Source organism: Choloepus didactylus, chromosome 17 (genome assembly GCF_015220235.1).
Source record: "Choloepus didactylus isolate mChoDid1 chromosome 17, mChoDid1.pri, whole genome shotgun sequence".
NCBI classification, from domain to species: domain Eukaryota; kingdom Metazoa; phylum Chordata; class Mammalia; order Pilosa; family Megalonychidae; genus Choloepus; species Choloepus didactylus.
The window spans coordinates 74,097,575-74,115,786 of record NC_051323.1 but is presented as its reverse complement, the minus strand read 5'-3'; the positions used below and the strand labels follow the sequence as shown (position 1 = coordinate 74,115,786).

Genomic DNA, 18,212 nt, shown 5'->3' with positions numbered 1-18,212 from the left:
AGAGGCTGGGGGTCCCACCTGTCTGTGGTCTGAAGGGGCTTGGCGCTGGGCGCAGTGGCACGTCCATGTGTCCCCCGGGGGCCTGGTGGAGCCCAGGAGAAGATGGGGTGTGGACCAGCAGGCCCAAATGGCTCCTTCCTGGGGGAGCTTCCCGCCGGGAGGAAGGGTCACCTAAACAGCTCACTCCGAACCCCTCCTCTTCAAAGCAGTTTTGCCTTTGTGTCTCCCCTGACCCTAAGTGTAACTGGTGGTCTCCACAGCCCTCATGGACTCGTCCTTCCTGGAGACGTCCAGCAAACCTGTGAGGTGGGAGGAACCTCCCACTGTAGGGGGCCGGAGGGTCCGGCTCAGACAGCTGACTGGGGGCCGGGATGGAGGCAGGGCCCGTGCTCCGTGCACCCTGCTCAGGCCCGGGGCAGGGCTCCATGACCCCGTACCCCCACGTCTCCTAAGGGTGCGTGTCTGCCGCTGCTCGTGCACGCGATGGATGGAGAGATGTGTATGTCTGAGTATGTGGGCACATGCTTATAAACACTTAGCTAGTTCAAAATACTATGTTGTAAATTTAAGTTGAAAAAGCTTACTTTGAGCAAGGTAAACGAGTAGCAGTGCCAGGTGAGGGTGGAAACCCCAGCCCCTCCCACACCCTGGTCCGGGAAACGCTGCAGTGTCTGTGCTGACCCCGAGGCAGGGCCCTGCCTTCTGCCCGGCCTTCCTGCCCGGCCCTCGAATGACTGGGGGTGGGACACCCTCTCCTCGGAGCCTCAGTGTCCGCAGGGGCTCAGCTTGTCGTGAGAAGCAGAGGACAGGAGAACACGGTTCGTCCCGTTGTGTGCCCTCCCCCGTGTAAATGTGCTCAGGGTGGACACGCGGGGGCACCCAGACTTTGATTTCCCTGAGGTCTGGCAGCTCTCTGAGAAGCGAGCCAGGCTGGGCCAGGTCCCCGGCCCTGGGTCGGCTGTGCGTCGGTCCCGGGACGTCCCTCTGCCCCGCTCCTCGGGGCTGGTGGCGCTGCTGCCACTCGGCCCGCGGCTGAGGGCCCTGGGCGCTTCCCGCCACGCTGTCTGAGGGTCTGCGACCCGTGGCGGCCTCGGTTGTCTTCCCACCTCTGCACCGGCCCCCACCCCGTGGTGTGCCCCGGCCCCTGCACTGGCCTCCCTGAGCCCTGGCGGGGGGACCGCCGAGCTCCCCGCATGGGTGAGCACAAGGAGGCCAGGCCTGAGAGTGGCTGTTAGGGCTGGTGGGGGGAGCGGGACTGCGAGGTGGGCTTGGAGAGTGTCAGCTACCTGCTGCTTCCAGTTTTAGCTTTTCTACAGTTTTCTTCCAGCAGAACATGAGAACAATTGTGAAAATGAATTTTGAAGGCATATTTCCCCTGATCTCTGTATTACTCAACTGCCAAGATTGTTTAAAAAAAAACAACAACAAAGTAAAATTTCAAGGAGACGTTTTAATTAGCTTTCGCTGCCACTGTTCTTGGTGACGGTAACTTTGCATATGATATGTGATGGGAGACACTGGGTGGCGGCCTCTGGGTGCTCTCCACCTTTCGGAATCCAGCTGCACATTTTGGAGAAAAAGAAACAATGGCTGAAGTACCTCTTGACGTTTTTCCTATTATGTAGATGTCATGACTCCTAAGCATTCTCTTTGGAAACAAAAGCACAACCAGCCCAGGAATCTTTCCTGAAAGGAGGCCCCAGTGAGAGAAAGGGAAATGGGTCCAGCGATTTTCTGGAGCCATCTCACTGCTCAGGGTGAGGTTGTCTCTTGCAGGAGAAAGCTGGCCCCGTGTGGGGCACTTGTCACCAAGAGGGAGGCTTCTGCACCTGCAGTGCTGGCCTCCTCAGCTGCCAGGTGGTTGGGGGTTGGTTTGGTTGCTGGTGATGTGGGTGGGTTTTCTGTTTGCAGAACTGAGCAGGCCCTCCTTCAGGGCGTGTGAGCTGTGCTGACCTTAAACTGACCTTGGGAGCCCCTGGGGTCCTGCCCTTTCTGTCTTGGTTGTCGGTGCCTGCCTGCTGCAGGGGTCCATCTGGCAGCCTCAGTCTGAGCAGGGGCCAGTCCTCTGCCAGCGAGGAGGGGGCTCGCGGCTCTCCTTGAAGACGGAGTGCGTTGCTCTCTGGTGGGTACCAAGTGAGCAAGAGGTTTGTCTTCAGAAGCCCAGTGGAATCCAAGAGGGCGCCAAGGTTTTCAGGTTTGTGTGGGTCCCGTTGCTGCAGGCGGAGGCTCGCGCAGCACGGTCCGTGTGGAGGGCGCCTGGGACCGTCCCGGCCCTCCAGCCCCACGCCAGCTCTGTGCCCTTGGTCCCTTAGGATGCGGGGCTCCTCTGTTCCCTAAATCAGTGCTTGACCCTGAAGTGCACCTCTACCTTTTTTTTAATTTGTTTTAGAGAAGTTGTGGGTTTACAGAACAATCATGCATGACACACAGGATTCTCGTATACCACTGTAGTATTAACACTTTGCACTGGTGTGGAACATTTGTTACAAACGATGCTAGCACATTTTAATAATTGCACTATTAACTAGAGTCCACAGTTTAACTTAGGGTTCACTGTGAAGTGTAGGTCCATGGATTTTTTTTTTTTAATTTATTCTTTTGCCATATATATAATCTAACATTCCCTCTTTTAATCACATTCAGGTATGTAGTTCAGCGCTCTTAATTACATTCACAATGTTGTGCCACCATCACCACCATCCATTACCGAAACATTTCCATGCTTCCAAATAGGAACCCTGTACATTTCAAGACTTAACTTCCTATTCCCTGTCCCCACCCATCCCCAAGTAACGTGTATTCTAGATTCCGACTCTGAGTTTGCTTATTGTAATTATTTCAAATCAGATCATACACTGTGTGTCCTTTTGTGTCTGCCTTATTTCATTCAATATGTTGTCTTCAGGGTTCATCCATGTTGTCTCATGTATCAGGACTTCATTCCTTTTTATTGCTGAATAATATTTCACCTCACATTTTGCTTATCCATTCTTTGGTTGATGGACACTTGGGTTGTTTCCATCTTTTGGCAAATGTGAATAGTGCACTTGTGAACATCAGTTTGTAAAAACCTGTTCGAATCCCTGCTTTCAATTCTTTTGGGTATATACCTAGTAGTGGGATTGCCAGGTCATGTGGTGGTACTGCACCATTTTACATTCCCACCAGCAATGAGTGAGAGTCCCTATCTCTCTGCATCTTCTTCAACAGTTACTATTTTCTGGTTTTTTAATTGCAGCCATTCCGTTTTTTAAACTTCAGTGTGAAGTGGGATCTCATTGGGGTTTTGATTTGTATTTCCCTGATAGCTAATGATGTTCAGCATCTTTTCATGTGCTTTCAGGCCGTTTGTCTGTCTTCTTTGGAGAGATCTCTCTTTATTGGAGAGATGTCAATTTTTAAATTGGGTTGTCTTTTGTTGTTAATTTGAAGGATTTCTTTATATATTATAGATATTAAATCTTTATCAGATATGTGGTGTGCTGGTTGGAATCTATTATGGCCCCCGCAAAAGCCATGTTCTTTAATGCAATCTGGTGGGGGCAGAATTACTAGTCTTTTGATTAGGGTGGAACCTTTTGATTAGGTTGTTTTCATGGAGATGTGACTCACCCAGCTGTAGGTGAGACCTTTTGATTAGATCAATTCCATGGAAGCGTGACCCTGCCCATTCCGGGTGGGTCTTAATTAGATCACTGGAGTCCTTTAAGAGATCTTATGGAGAGAAGGAGCTCAGAGAAGCTGAGAGAGAGATTTTGGAGAGAAGCTAAGATATGTAATCCAGAGTTTGCCCTTGGGAGAAGCTAAGAGCTGATACAGACTCACACGCTTGGAGACACTGGGAGATGAAGACCAAAGGACATTTGGAGATGATAAACTAAGGATGTTAAGAGACGATGAAGCCCAGAGTTTGCCCCTGAGAAGCTAATAGAGGACCCCCAGACGCTTAGAGAGAAACTCCGCAGGAGAACAAGGATGCGCAGAAGCCAAGAGAGAGAAGCTAAGAGAGACAGAAGCCCAGAGACATTTTGGAGAAAGCCATTTTGAAACCAGAACCCGGGAGCAAAGGACCAGCAGACACTAGCCACGTGCCTTCCCAGCTGACAGAGGTGTTCCCATTGCCATTGCCCTTACTTCAGTGATGGTATCCTCTTGTTGATGCCTTAGTTTGGACACTTTTATGGCCATAGAACTGCAAATTTGAATCTCCTTTATAAAAGCCAATCCATTTCTGGTATTTTGGACAATGGCAGCTTTAAACAAACCAGAACATGTGGTCTCCAATTATTTTCTCCCATTTTGTAGGTTGTCATTTTATGTTCATGAAAAAGTCCTGTTTTTAATTTTGATAAGGTCCCATTTTTCTCTTTTTTTCTTTCATTGCTTGTGCTTTGGGTATAAAGTCTAAGAAACCATTGCCTAACACAAGATCCTGAAGATGGTTCCCTGGATTTTTTTCCAGAAATTTGGTAGTTCTAAACCCTTCCATTTAGGTCTTTGATCCGTTTTGAGTTGATTTTTGTGTATGGTGTGAGGTAGAGGTCCTCTTTCCTTCCCCCTCCCCCCCTGCAAAAGGAGGTCTGCTTTCCCTAGCACCATTTGTTGAAGAGACTGTACTTTCCAAACTGAGTGGTCTTTACCCTTTTGTCTAAAATCAGTTGGCCATAAATGTGAGGGTTGATTTCTGAGCTCTCAGCTCTATTCCATTGGTCTGTATGTCTGTCCTTGTGCCAGTACAGTGCTGTTTTGATTACTTTGGCTTTGTAATAAATTTTAAGATTGGGAAGGGTGAATCTTCCAACTTCATTCTTCTTTTTCAAGATGGCTTTCTCTATTTGGACCCCTTTACCCTTCCAAATAAATTTGATGATTGGCTTTTCCATTTCTTCAAAGAAGGTTCTTGGAATTTTGATTTGGATTGCATTGAATCTGTAATTTGCTTTGGGTAGGATTGACATCTTAACTATATTTAGTCTTCCAATCCATGAACATGGAATGTCCTTCCATTTATTTAGGGCTTCTTTGATTTCTTTTAGCAATATTTTGTAGTTTTCTGTGTACAAGTCCTTTAAATCCCTGGTTAGTTTTATTCCTAGATATTTGATTCTTTTAGTTGCTGTTGTGAATGGAATTTTTTTCTTGATTTCTGCTTCTCATTCATTATTTACGTATATAAACGCTGCTGATTTTGGGGTGTTGATCTTGTATCCTTCCACTTTGCTGAATTCATTTATTAGCTCTAGGAGCCTTGTTGTAGAGTTTTCAGGATTTTCTGTATATAGGATCATGTCATCTGCAAATAGGGAAAGTGTTACTTCTTCTTTTCCAATTTAGATGCCTTTTATTTCTTTTTCTTGCCTAATTGTTCTGGCAAGAACTTCCAGTACAATATTGAGTAACAGTGGTTATAGTGAGCATCATCATCTTGTTCCTGATCTTAGAGGGAAAATGGTCAGTCTTTTACCATTAGGAGGATGTTAGCTGTGGGCTTTTCATATATGCCTTTTATCATGTTTAGGAAGTTTCCTTCTATTCCTAGTATTCTAAGTGTTTTTATCAAGAAAGTGTGCTGTATTTTGTCAGATCTTTTCTGCCTAAATCAAGATGGTCATTTGTTTTTTTTTCCCTTCATTCTGTTAATATGTTGTATTATATTAATTAATTTTCTTATATTGAACCACCTTGCATACCTGGAATGAATCTCACTTAGATCATGGTGTATAATTCTTTTGACATGCTGTTCGATTGGGTTTGCTAGTATTTTGTTGAGAATTTTTACATCTATATTTGTTAGAGATATTGGTCTGTAGTTTTGTTTTCTTATGGTATCATTATCTGGCTTTGCTGTGAGGGTGATGTTGGCCTCATAGAATGAGTTAGGGAGTGTTCCCTCCTCTTCAAATTTTTGGAAGGGTTTGAGCAGAATTGGAGTTAAGTCTTTTTAGAATGTTTGGTAGAATTCCCCTGCGAAGTCATCTGGTCCTGGGCTTTCTTTGTTGGGAGGTTTTGGATGACTGATTCAATCTCTTAACTGATAATTGGTTTGTTGAGATCTTCTATTTCTTTTTGAGTCAATGTAGGTGTTTCTAAGAATTTATCTATTTCATCTAGGTTATTGGCATACAGTTGTTCATAGTATCCTCTTATAGTTCTTTTTATTTCTGTGGGGTTGGTAGTAATGCCCCCCTTTTCGTTTCTGTTTTTCATTATTTGTGTCCTCTCCCATTTTTTCTTTGTCAGTATAGCTAAAGGTTTGTCAATTTTATTGATCTTTTTAGAGAATCAACTTTTGGTTGATTCCCTCTGTTGTTTTCTTGTTTTCTGTTTCATTTATCGCCACTCTAACTTTATTTCCTTCCTTCTGCTTGCCTTAAGTTTAGTTTGCTCTTCTTTGTTAGTTCTTCCAGTGTAAGGTTAGGTCTCTGATCTGGAGTCTTTATTCTTTTTTAGAGTTGTAAGTTTCCCTCTCAGTACTGCCTTCACTGCAACCCATAAGTTTTGGTGTGTTGTATTTTCATTTCTGTTTGCCTTAAGATACTTCCTAATTTCATTTCTGATTTCCCCTTTAACCATTTGTTGTTTAAGAGCATATTGTTTAATTGCCGTGTATTTGTGAATTTTCCATTTCCATTTGATTTCTAGCTTCATTCTATTGTGGTTGGAGAATATACATTGTATGAATTCAATATTTTTGAATTTATTGAGACTTTTGTGACCTAATGTATGGTTTATCCTGGAGAATTATCCATGTGCACTTGAGAAGAATGTGTATTCTCCTTCTGTTTGGTGAGATGTTCTATGTATGTCTCTTAGGGCTAGTTGGTTTAGGGTATCGTTTAAGTCTTGTTTTTCCTTGTTGATCTTTTGGCTAAATGTTCTATCCGTTATTGAAAATGCTGTATAGTCTTCTACTATTAATGTGGAACTGTCAGTTTCTCCCTTCAAATCTGTCAGTATTTGTTTCAAATATTTTGGGGCTTTTGCTGTTAGTTGTGTTATGTATTTATAATTGTTATAGCTTGCTGTTGAATTGTCCCTTTTATCAGTATATAATAACCATCTTTGTTTCTTGTAACTATTTTTGACTTAAAAGTCTATTTTATCTGATATTAATATACCTACCTCAGGTCTCTTCTTGCTCCTACTTGCATGGTATATTTCTTTTCATCCTTTGACTTTCAGCCTACTTGTACCTTTGAATTTCAGCAGTCTTTTGCAGGCAACATATAGTTGGGTCATACGTTTTTATCCATTCTGCCAATCTCTGCCTCTTGACTAGAGAGTTTAAGCCATTATGATAATGCAGGGCTTTCTTGTGCCATTTTGCTTTTTAGCCTTTGTATGTCTTAATATCTTTTTGGCTCTGAATTCTACTGTTAATGCCTACTTTTATAGTTGTTTGATTTTTTTGTGTGTTTGACTGTATTGAGTGCCTTCTCTTTTCTCTCTGGATATATTTTCCTTGTGGCTACCTTGGGTTAAAATTAACACCCTGAATATATAAGAATCATATTTGGCTTGATACCAACTTAACTTCAATAGTGGAAACATACTTTTCCTATACCCCTCTGCCCCCCCCAACACCATTTTTTTGGGTGCTTGTTACTACTTATATCTTTGTACATTGTATGTCTAGAAACTTAGATTTATCGTTGTTTTTTATGCATTTGCATTTTAGCAGCTGTAGGAAGAAGTGGAGTTACCTACCAAACAGTACAATGCAATAATACTGGCATTTATAATTACTCAGATGGTTCCCTTACTGAAGGTCTTTATCTCTTCACGCCACTTTGAACCACTGTCTCACGTCCTTTCCCTTCAGTCTGAAGAACTCCCTTCAGCATTGCTTGTCGGGCAGGTCAGGTGGTGATGACCTCCCTCAGCTTTTGTTTATCTGGGAATGTCTTAATCTCTCCCTCATTTTTGAAAGACAGTCTCACAGGATATAAAATTCTTGGTTGGCAATTGGTTTTGGATGAGAAATTGGCCCTCAGTCTTATTGGGACTACCTTATACATAACATGTTGCTTTTCTCTTGCAGCTTTCAGAACTCTGTCCTCATCCTCTGCATTTAATAATGTGATCAGTGTGTGATGGGGTGTATTTTTCTTTGTGTTTATCCTGTTTGATGTTCTCTGGGCTCCCTGGATGTACGTATTCATGTCTTTTGCAAAGTTTGGGAAGTTCTCTGTCATTATTTCTTTGACTATTCCTCCTGCCCCTTTCTCTTTTTCTTCTTTTTCTGGGATTCCCATATTGTGTGTATTGGCATCTTAGCCCATTTTCATTTTTTACAATTCTTTTTTCTTTCTGCTCCTCAGCCTCATTTCGAGTTTCTTGTCTTTGAGTTCACTGATTCTTTCTTCTGGCAGCTTCAGTCTGCTCTTGAAACCCTCCTGGGTGTTCTTCATTTTGGTCATTGTGATCTTCAACTCCAGTAGGTTTGTTTGGTTCCTTTTTAAAATTTCTGTCTCGTTTTGCTCATTCATTGTTTTCCTGATATCCTTTAGTTATTTCCCTGTGATTTCCTTCATCTCTTTGAGCATTTTTAAGATCATTTTTTAAAGTCTTTGTTCACTATGTGCACATTCTGGTCTTCTTCATTGGTGTTTTCTGGATTTTTATCCTCTTTCTTTGGATGGGCCATCATTTCCTATATCTTTCTTTGTTTCATACTCTGTTTCACACTGTACATTTTAATATTTTAAAATGTTAACTCTGGGATTTATTCCCTGATATGTGTGTTTCTTGGTTTCGTAACCAGCTGGTGATGAGACAGATTTTCTTGAGCGGCAGCCCTCCTATCAGGAAGGTCTGCCCGAGGCGAATGCAGTGTGCAGGGTTTTCCCTGTCTTTCTGGGCCTGTGTCTTGTCCTGGGCTTTTGCTTGTTAGTTGTTTTGGAGTCCCCTGTTACAGAAGCTTGGTTGTCCCCTCTGTTTCCCAGGGGACACACGTCCCTCTCTGGGTGTCTGAAGCCGGCAGGCCTTTGTCCCAGCCTGTCGGCCTCTGTAGTTTTTATTCTCCTTTCCTTGTCCCACCCTGCTGTTGCCTGGAGGGCAGTTTCTGGGAGGAGGGTCACCCTGGAGAGGACTTTCCTCCGTGAGTCTTTCCAGCCACAGCAGGGGCGTGGACTGGCTCCAGAGTGCCAGGAGCTCCCTCACCTGAGCTTTCTCGGCCTGCCCAGCAGATGAGGAGGTCTTGTGGCGGAAGTCTCCGGGGCGGGTGGAACAGTGGCCACCTTGGAGCCGGGCCTCCAGAGATCCGAAGTCGCTGATCAGAAGCTGTGCTCCCTGTTCGGCCATGCCCAGCCCTGGTCTTGGGGAAGAGGATTTTTAAGTCCCTTTCTGTCCTCAGCAGGCCAGCCAGGGGGTGGACCCCACGGCGGCTGCAGCGGGAGTTGGGGGGGTGGGCGTCCGTAGCCGCAGCGTGTAGCGAGCAGTTTACGATCTTTTCCGTAATTCATCAGCCTCTTCCTCCCACTTGTCCTCGGGTGCTGTGCAGTGTTCTCCTGGCCTCCAGACGTTCAGAACGGTTGTTTCTGACAGTTCTTGCTGTTTACTTGTTGCTCTGGTAGAAGGTCTGGGTCCTGGGCTCCCTGCTCTGCCGTCTCCCACAGTCCCCTGCCTTTGCCTTTGGAAGTCAGGTCTGTGGATTATGCTTGCTGGACTTCAGGGTCCTTCCCTCCGTCCTGCTGAACATTGTCCTCCACTCTTACCCCGCTGGGCCTTGAAGGCGGGCCCGCTGTTGTGGCTCGGCGCCTGCTGGACAAATGGACGCGTGAGGCTCCGGGCTCCGGCTCTCCGGCAGCCCTAGCAGAGGGCGCCTCTTGCCGTCTGAGTGGGCTCAGAGGCTGGGGCCAGGGGCACCCCCCCCCCATTGGCCTGCCATTCACCCGTGGTCGGGGAGACACGCCGAGCTGAGAAGGGCCGTGTGCTGTGCACCAGGGCAGCGGCAGTTGGCGCCTCTCCCTGCTTCTGCTTGCCCACTGCTGCCCTGGCAGGGAGCTTTGAAGCGCTGTCCGAAGAGAGGCACCCGCAGCGTCACTGCCTGTGGATCTCTCTTTACTATCGTTTTTCTCCTCGGGTTCGTGTAGTTCTTGCCCCGTCTGCTTTGAGATAAGAGCTGCGGCCAGCCTGCCGGGAGGGGCCCCTGGGCAGGGGTGCGCTCCAGGCTCCCCTTGAGGGGCAGCCTGGGAAGGAAAAGCAGCGGTTGGTGGAGGAGCCACAGAGTCCCCCCAAGCCGCTCTGGCCAGGGCTCCCCTGGGAGGGAGGGGCCGGCCTGGGGGAGCACTGGGGGGCTTCTGGCTTCTGCAGGCCCAGCTTTGCTTCTCCTTGCACAGATGTCTGGAGGAAACGGGGAGACTGGCCACGCTGGCTCCCTGGTTCCCCAGCTGGCTTCCCTGTCGCAGTCCCATCGCGTCACATTCTCTGAGAGAAAACCCAGAGCCAGAGTCCCACCAAACCGCTGGGCAGCACAGGGCCCTGTCTCCAGGAGGGCTCAGATGAAAGTCGGGACTGCCTGCTGTTTGGTTTTCAGTGAGAATGGGGAGCCCTGAAGTACACTCGGGGTCTGCGACCCAGTCCCCCATAGTGGTCGGTTACGACAGGATTCCATTTTCACAGCTGCAGTAACCGGACTCTCCACCACGGGGTCAGGGATCTGCATGTAGTAAAGCGGCAAATGCGTGACCCACTCGATGTTTCCAGGGGCTTGGGTTTGCTGGTGAGGGAATAAAATCAGAATTGGTCGGGTGCTGCCCACTCGGAGGCCGTGGGCAGATTCTTCCTCCTGACTTAGGGCCTTGTTCCTGAAATAACTTTGTCTTCCTGTATGGCACTGATCTGTGGTTCTTGCTTAGCATTTATAGCCCTTTGTGGAATTTTGTTGCTGCTCAGAAAATTATTTATTCCCTCATGAAGCCAACCTTGACAGTTTTGAGTTTGAAAATAAGCTTTCCTACTGAGTATAAAAATAAACAGAACCCACCCAACTCTGGCCACTGGAAGCAGATGGAACTTCCAACTTATTAGTAGTCCTGTGCTTTAAACAGGGGTCTTGAAGGAGGTAATGTCACATGGAAGCAAACAGCCCCCTGTCCTGGCGTGTGGGGTGGCAACCCATGTGCCGCCTCACAGAAGTGAGGATGCTGGGGGGGCTGGCTGCTGGGGGCTGGGCTGGATTTGAAATTCTGCATGGGCTGAGGGGTGGTGAGGAAGGGGTGCAGGTGCCAGAACCTGAAGGAAGCCCCAGAGCATCTTTTCAGATGGCCCTGGGAGCCGTCTCTTCCCTTCACTTTCCCCACACTCCTTTAGCATGGAGAGTTGAGGGTCGTCTGCGTATTAAGGAACTCTACTGATAATTTGCTTTCTAGTAAATAAACCCAAAGCTGGTTTCCTGGTTGCTCCCTGGAAGTGGCACCAGAACCAGGACCCTGCCAGTTGGTAGAGCACAGGCCGGCATTGAGTGCGGACCCCACCACCCTCCCCGGGTGCTCCCCTTCCAGGAGTGGGCTCCCCTGTGCGTTCGGTGGGAAGGGCCGGCGTTCTTGGGGAGGGCGGTGCCCAGAGCCGCTGACCTCGCCCGGGTGCCGGCTGCCCCTCCCTGCAGCTGCCCTTGATCAACCTGGCCGGGCCGTGGGGGTTGTCAAGAGGATGCACGGTGCTTTCTCGAATCGCAGTGTCATGTGTGGACAGCTCAGTATTGTTTCTGAAAGCACCTTCACACCTGTTCACTTACCAGAGCAAGACATCCACCATGAATGGATAAAAGCCACTGGAAACGGTTAAAGAGAAGGTGACAGACCCCAGCGGGCATGCATGTGGAGCAGAGGGCCCTGCCTGCCGAGACTCACGGTCACCACAAAACCAGTCTGAGGTCCCAGCGTGCTGATGCTGCACAGTATTTCTGCAGCCCCATCTCCACTTTCAGAAACAGAACGTTGCTAAGTTCCTACTCTAGTATTAGTTGGTATTATTCGTTAGTTTTGTGCATTTATCCTGTTCACGAATTTTTGTGTATTTTTAAATTTTATTTTGAATTATTGCTGATAAAAGGTGCACGATATTTTTTTTTCCAATATAATTTCAGCTTAGGAAAAGAACATCAAACATGAATGACGCAAAAAATGAAACTGTTCTCAGCCTAAAATTCTCTCTTGTGCTCTCTGTCGGGACCCACTTCCTCTCTGCTACCTGGTATTGGTGTTGTAACTGAGAAGTTAGGATTTAACAAATGATTACGGTTACTGAATCATTACATAGATATTTCTTTTTACTTTCTGGTGTATTAGAGTGGCCAGAGGGAAATACCTGACATTTCCGAACCGTAATCCAGCTGCCTTGATCTCTGATAATGATCCTATAACCATGTAACCTTTATCTTGTGACTGTAAAAACCTGTGACTGACCCTCACTAGTACCCATTTTATCCAGTTTTTCAACCTTATAGTCTTATGATCACTGAAGACGGCACCTGATGTTTATTAATGAAGGGCCTTGAGGCAGCCCGGAACTAACCCACCCCAGTTCCAAGGCTATCGTGATATGAAGCTGGATCTAACCAAAATGGGCCCGCTTGGCATGTGCAGTAGCTTAAAGTTTAACCTGCAAGTGACCTATGCCTCAGTATAATGTTAAAGAGCACGGCCATCGTATTAAGGTCGCCATTTTACAGAGCATGTGATCAGTCTGCACATGCTCAGTGATTAGATCATCTCTGACTTCATCTTCTCGAGCCATTGTGCTCATTCTCCTAAACCTGCCTGTCTTTTTTTTTTGTTTCTAGTTTTTTATTTTTTTGAACAGTCATAATTTAATTTTTATAATCTTCATTTTATTGAGATATATTCACATACCACGCAGTCATACAAAACAAATCGTACATTCGATTGTTCACAGTACCATTACATAGTGGTACATTCATCACCTAAATCAATCCCTGACACCTTCATTAGCACACACACAAAAATAACAAGAATAATAATTAAAGTGAAAAAGAGCAATTGAAGTGAAAAAGAACACTGGGTGCCTTTGTCTGTTTGTTTGTTTGTTTCCTTCCCCCATTTTTCTACTCATCCATCCATAAACTAGACAAAGTGGAGTGTGGTCCTTATGGCTTTCCCAATCCCATTGTCACCCCTCATAAGCTACATTTTTATACAGCTGTCTTCGAGATTCATGGGTTCTGGGTTGTAGTTTGATAGTTTCAGGTATCCACCACCAGCTACCCCAATTCTTTAGAACCTAAAAAGGGTTATCTAAAGTGTGCGTAAGAGTGCCCACCAGAGTGACCTCTCGGCTCCTTTTGGAATCTCTCTGCCACTGAAGCTTATTTCATTTCCTTTCACATCCCCCTTTTGGTCAAGAAGATGTTCTCCATCCCATGATGCCGGGTCTGTATTCCTCCCCGGGAGTCATATTCCACGTTGCCAGGGAGATTCACTCCCCTGGGTGTCTGATCCCACGTAGCGGGGAGGGCAGTGATTTCACCTTTCAAGTTGGCTTAGCTAGAGAGAGAGGGCCACATCTGAGCAACAAAGAGGCACTCGGGAGGAGGCTCTTAGGCACAATTATAGGGAGGCCTAGCCTCTCCTTTGCAGCAACAGTCTTCCCAAGGGCAAGTCCTGTGGTATAGGACTCAGCCCATCAAACCACCAGTCCCCTATGTCTGTGAGCACATCAGCAACCATCGAGGTGGGTCAGGCCAATACCCCTGCATTCTCCACCAGCTCCTCAAGGGCTGCCCATCTTTAATACCATAAAACTATCAGAGTTACTGGTGTTCAGGGAGACAGATTTTAGGCCGATAGGCCATCTGCTCTCTTGCTTTGTGCTTAGCAATAAACTCTCTCTCTCTTTGAAACCCCAGTGTCTCAGGAATTGGTTGAGTGCCTCGGTCAGAGAACTCCCCACTTTTGATCAGTGTCGCCGTTGCTTCTGAGACCTGGAGATTGGGTTGGAGACTGAGGATGCACAAGGGGATGCTCAGAAAGATTGTGGGCACTCAGTGGTGTACATGTGTCTTCAGTGTTATCTTCCGGGGATTCTGAAAAGAAGCAGGGAGAAAAAGAATATCCCAATAAACATGCAAAATTACAATAGTATGTGTTAAGGTGCTTTGAAAATGGGGAACTCTACAAATGAAAATGATTGTGCCTTTTGTTAGCATTTGGTTGCAGCTTGAATTAACATGCCGCGAACTCTGATTTGCAGGCTGGAGAGAGCAGGGGACTCAGGAAGGCCTTTTTCGGGTCCTGACGTAGCTCAGTGGCTGCGTGGCCTGGAGGGTCCGTTGTCCCTCAGCACCCAGGGTGCCAGTGAGGGAGGTGAGAGGCGCTGTCGGTACAGTGTGCGTCTTCCTGGGGGTCAGGTGACCAGGTGGTCAGGTGAGTGGCTGGAAGACATCGGGGGCAGGGCCATTCCTTGTCTCTTCCTCTCCAGCTCCCCTCCCAAGGCTTGGAAACGTCATGAGAAACTTGATCCTTCATGAGAATTGGCGGTAGATATTGGTTAGGTTCTGGAGGAATGGGATGCTATAAAAAGACCGAAGGGAGGGACTCCAAGGAGGGGCTCTGGCGTTTCCAGGCGTGCACTGTTACACGGACACCACGGAGCCATGTTTTGCCTTTTTTCTGTAACTCTCTTGGCTTCATCCTGAGAAGAACAACCCGTGGGAGCTCTGCCTGTGGGTTCCTCACGCCCTGTGGGCTGTCCAGGCTGTGCGGCCGCTCCCCGTTCCTTTCCCTGCTCGGCAGCTCACCGTCCTGGGGGCTGGTGGCTTCTGGCCATCAGCTGCTGCGTGACCTGTGAGTGACGGTTTCTTGCCTCGGCCAGGCAGGAGTTGGAGTGGAAGGTGGGGAGGGAGAGTTAAGGTTGCTTTCTCCTGAGATTATTCCTGTACAGCAGCCCTGCCACCACACCCGGTTAGAGTAAAACTGAGCTCGTCCTTGTTGAAGATTTATAGTAATGTCAGCAGTCGACGCCAGGGGAGTTTTTACCTTATTTCCTATCTGCACGCGTTTCGGCAGCGTGAGCGTTCAGTTGGCGTTGGGGGTTCTGTGGCTAACCGCTGCAGAAGCACCTGCCCTGGAGAAGCCTCCGTCTGGCTGGTGGAAGTTGGGGTGCATCCGGGTGGTTCTGCCCAGCCCCCATCCGCCCCTGCGCTTGGTGGGAGGCAGGATGCTGGGAGAGCTGCCTTGTTCCGTGGGTGTGACGTTGGGGTGCTGGCTGCCTCGTGGCTCCCCATGGCCTGGATTTGCGGGTGGGTAAGCAGTGGATGGGGTGGATCAGGGCCGAGAGGAGCCCTCTGTGTTGCTGACATGGGGGACCTGGCTCAGCCACGGCCCTGCTCGCGTTTTTGAGGTCGGCCTGGAACCCACGGAGCACACTGGCCTTTCTGCTTAAGCTCTTAGGGTCGGCTCTCCAGCCTGCCCGAGTCCTGGCTGTAATGTGGTGTTTCGGCAGGACGGCGGGAGGGCCCAGAGCTGCCCCTCCCGGGACAGCCTCCTTCCTGAACCCCACAAGGAGAAGCGCCGTCAGGCCGGGGCAAAGGGAAGTGGCTGCAGCTGGGGTGTGGGCTGCCGCCTTGGGAGGGCCCCTGCCCCTGGCACTGAGTCCTGCGGCCGCAGCCACCCGGCCAGGCCCACCCAGAGGGTGAGGAGAGAAGCAGAGCCTGAGGTGCCTGCCCTGAGGCTAGGGGGTTGGCAGTGGGGCCAGGCAGGCCTCACATATTGGCTTTCGGGTGCAAGAAGAAAAGGGACGAGAGAGCAGACTCGGGGCTGGAGGGGACACGCCCGGCCTGCTGCCCCCGGCCATGGAGGAGCTCAGGGGCTCGCGGCCTGCTGCCTTCCAGCCTTGTCCTCTGGAGCCCTGGGAAGGGGTGGGGGGTGCTGAGTCTGTGGGAGGAACTCCCTCCAGGGGGCCAGAGGGCCTTTACAACCCCCGCGCCAAGTGAGCAGGGAGGTGCTGGCTCTCCCTGTGTCTCTCCGGAAACCAGTGCACCCACTAGTCACGGGAGTCCATAGGTAGTGAGCGTGTCCTCAGCCCCTGTGCACCCCTACGTGGAAACTGCTGTGGGGATTTTGAGGGCAAAAGCATATTGGGGGTTCCATATGTGTCACCACAATTAAAAAAAACCACGCCGGCGGCCTTCTGGCACCCTGCAGGTGAGCTGCCAAGTGGGCTCTATGAGGGCCTCTGGCTGGTGACGGCGAGGGCTCCTGTCAGTCGGGGACAGTGGTGGGGATTACCACGGGTGCCCACTCGCCTGAGCACATCACAGGGAGCCCTTACAGTGACCTGCGGTGCCCCGACAGTGCTTTCACTGTTGTGTGTGTGTGTGTGCACGTGTATGGTATTCTGTGGTCGCTAGACACCAGATGAAGCCTGTGTGTGGAGTGAGAGTGGCGACATATAGGAACACTGGGTTGATTGACCCCAAGACAAAGCCTGCAGCACCCAGGGCACCCCGCCAGGAGAGGGGGAGCTGTGGGCCTGCGCCCACACAGAGGAGGCTTTCAGAGGGGCTCAGCCGGTGTGGCCTGGCCCCCAGATTGTCCCCCACCGTGTTCGTGTTACATTTCTGAGGCATTTCCTGACCAAACCTCCCCATTCGTCTCGGGGTGCCCGGCCCTCCACGGTAGGCTTGAGGTGTTCATTGTAAGGAGGAGAAGTAGCCTGGGGTGCAGTGAGAAGTGGCTGCAGCGTGAGGTGGGAGAGGGCCAGTAAAGGAGAGGCAGCCGGAGGGCCCGTGGCTCCCGTCCCCTCTGCTGGCACCCAAGCTTGGGCTGGCCCCTGCGTCTCTTGGCACTAACATTTTGCAGCACCTTTCCCAGGGTGACTTGTTTTCAGACTTGTTCATACGGAAGAACCCCCTGAAGGCTTGTGGTTTGTGGGGGAGGTGGGGGCTGAGCTGCATCTAAGGCAAAGGCTGGTTTTTCGGAAGGACATGAGTGGAGGAAGCGGGGCAGCCGCCCTCTGTCGTGGCTGAGAGCAGCCCGGCTGGGGGCCTGCAGTGGGCGAGGAAGCTGTTGGAAGGGCTCCCAGGCCTCGCTGGTGCCGTGTGGATGCAGATTGGGGCACTGGAGAGTGGTTCCCAGAAAGCCGGGACGGTGGGGCTGGGGTGCAGGGTCTAGGGGAGGACAGAGCCAACCGGCTGCGGACGCACTGGCTGTGCGGTGCAAGGGGATTAGCAGCCCATTGGCATCCAGGAGGCTGGGGTGGGTTTTGGGTCTTGGCTGGAGCAAGTGGAAGGATGGAGCTGCCATCAGCGGGGATGGGATCACCGAGGGGAAGAAGGAAGCCGGGCAGGCGGGGCACTGCCCCCGCCCCGTTGTCCAGAGGGACAGTCCGAGTCTGGAGAGGCCCCTTCGTGGGTGGGTTAGGGTGGTGTATCAGGTCAGTTACGTACTTGTTAAGCAAACGAAGCATCTAGCTACTTACATTGGGTTAACTCACTGCTACCCGTTCCTTGTCCCTGGCAAAGAAAGGGCTTGGGGGGCAGGAGGTGGAAGACAGCGCATCCTCCAGTGAGCGAGCCCGTGGTCCCCACATCAGGCGTTCGTGGCTGTGGGAGAGGAGGGACAGCAGCTGCCAACACGTCTCGTTTCCTTTGCTTATTTCTCTGCGGCCTGTTTTCCTCCTGGAACTAAATGCAGCCCACGCCCGAGCGCAGGAGCTGGCCCCGGCCCGAGGCCTGTGCCCGCGGGGGGCAGGTGCAGCAGCCCCTTCCCAGGCGTTCTCCAGCACGGCCGGTCCTAGTGGGGGGCCAGCCGCGGGGCACAGCCGCCTGCCCCGCTTCCCTAGGGAAGACTGGGGGCCCGTGGTCCCTTCCCCTGTTAGCGGCGGGGGAACCGAGGTTTGGGGACGCTGCCTGGTGGAAGGCCGTGTGCGCTGCAGTGGCCTACGGGGCCTGACTGGGTGATACCCCACACCCCGCAGCCGTCCCCGGGTCACGAGTTCCTGCCCCGGAAACTGAAGCCGAAGCAGAGTGCCTGGATCTTGGCGGAGGCTTCTGGTCGGCGGAGTTGGCGAAGGCTGTGAGGTCGGATAAGCGCTCAGGTGGGCTCGGTGGGGGAAAGGCCCCGGTGAAGCCCGGCGGAGGCCCAGCCCCGGGGTGCTGGGGAGGCCAGAGGAGGGGAGGGCTGATGCCGTCGGCAGCCTCCGTGTGCCAGGCTCTCGGGGGTCTGTTTGTTTTTTAACATGTTTCTTTACAT

At 50.0% G+C, this 18,212-nt stretch overlaps 1 protein-coding gene across 12 annotated transcripts in view; it reads left to right on the top strand.

Moving 5' to 3' along the window:
* INPP4A (inositol polyphosphate-4-phosphatase type I A) overlaps positions 1–18,212 on the top strand; it is a 154,250-nt gene that overhangs the window by 35,743 nt on the left and 100,295 nt on the right. Inside the window, exon 1 of one of the 12 annotated variants that reach the window (XM_037807822.1) lies at positions 15,241–15,259. The exons of the other annotated variants lie outside the window; for them this stretch is intronic. The gene's annotated coding sequence lies outside the window, so the exon portion shown is untranslated. Of the gene's footprint in view, positions 1–15,240; positions 15,260–18,212 lie in introns of those variants that run through there. 12 annotated transcript variants of the gene reach the window in all.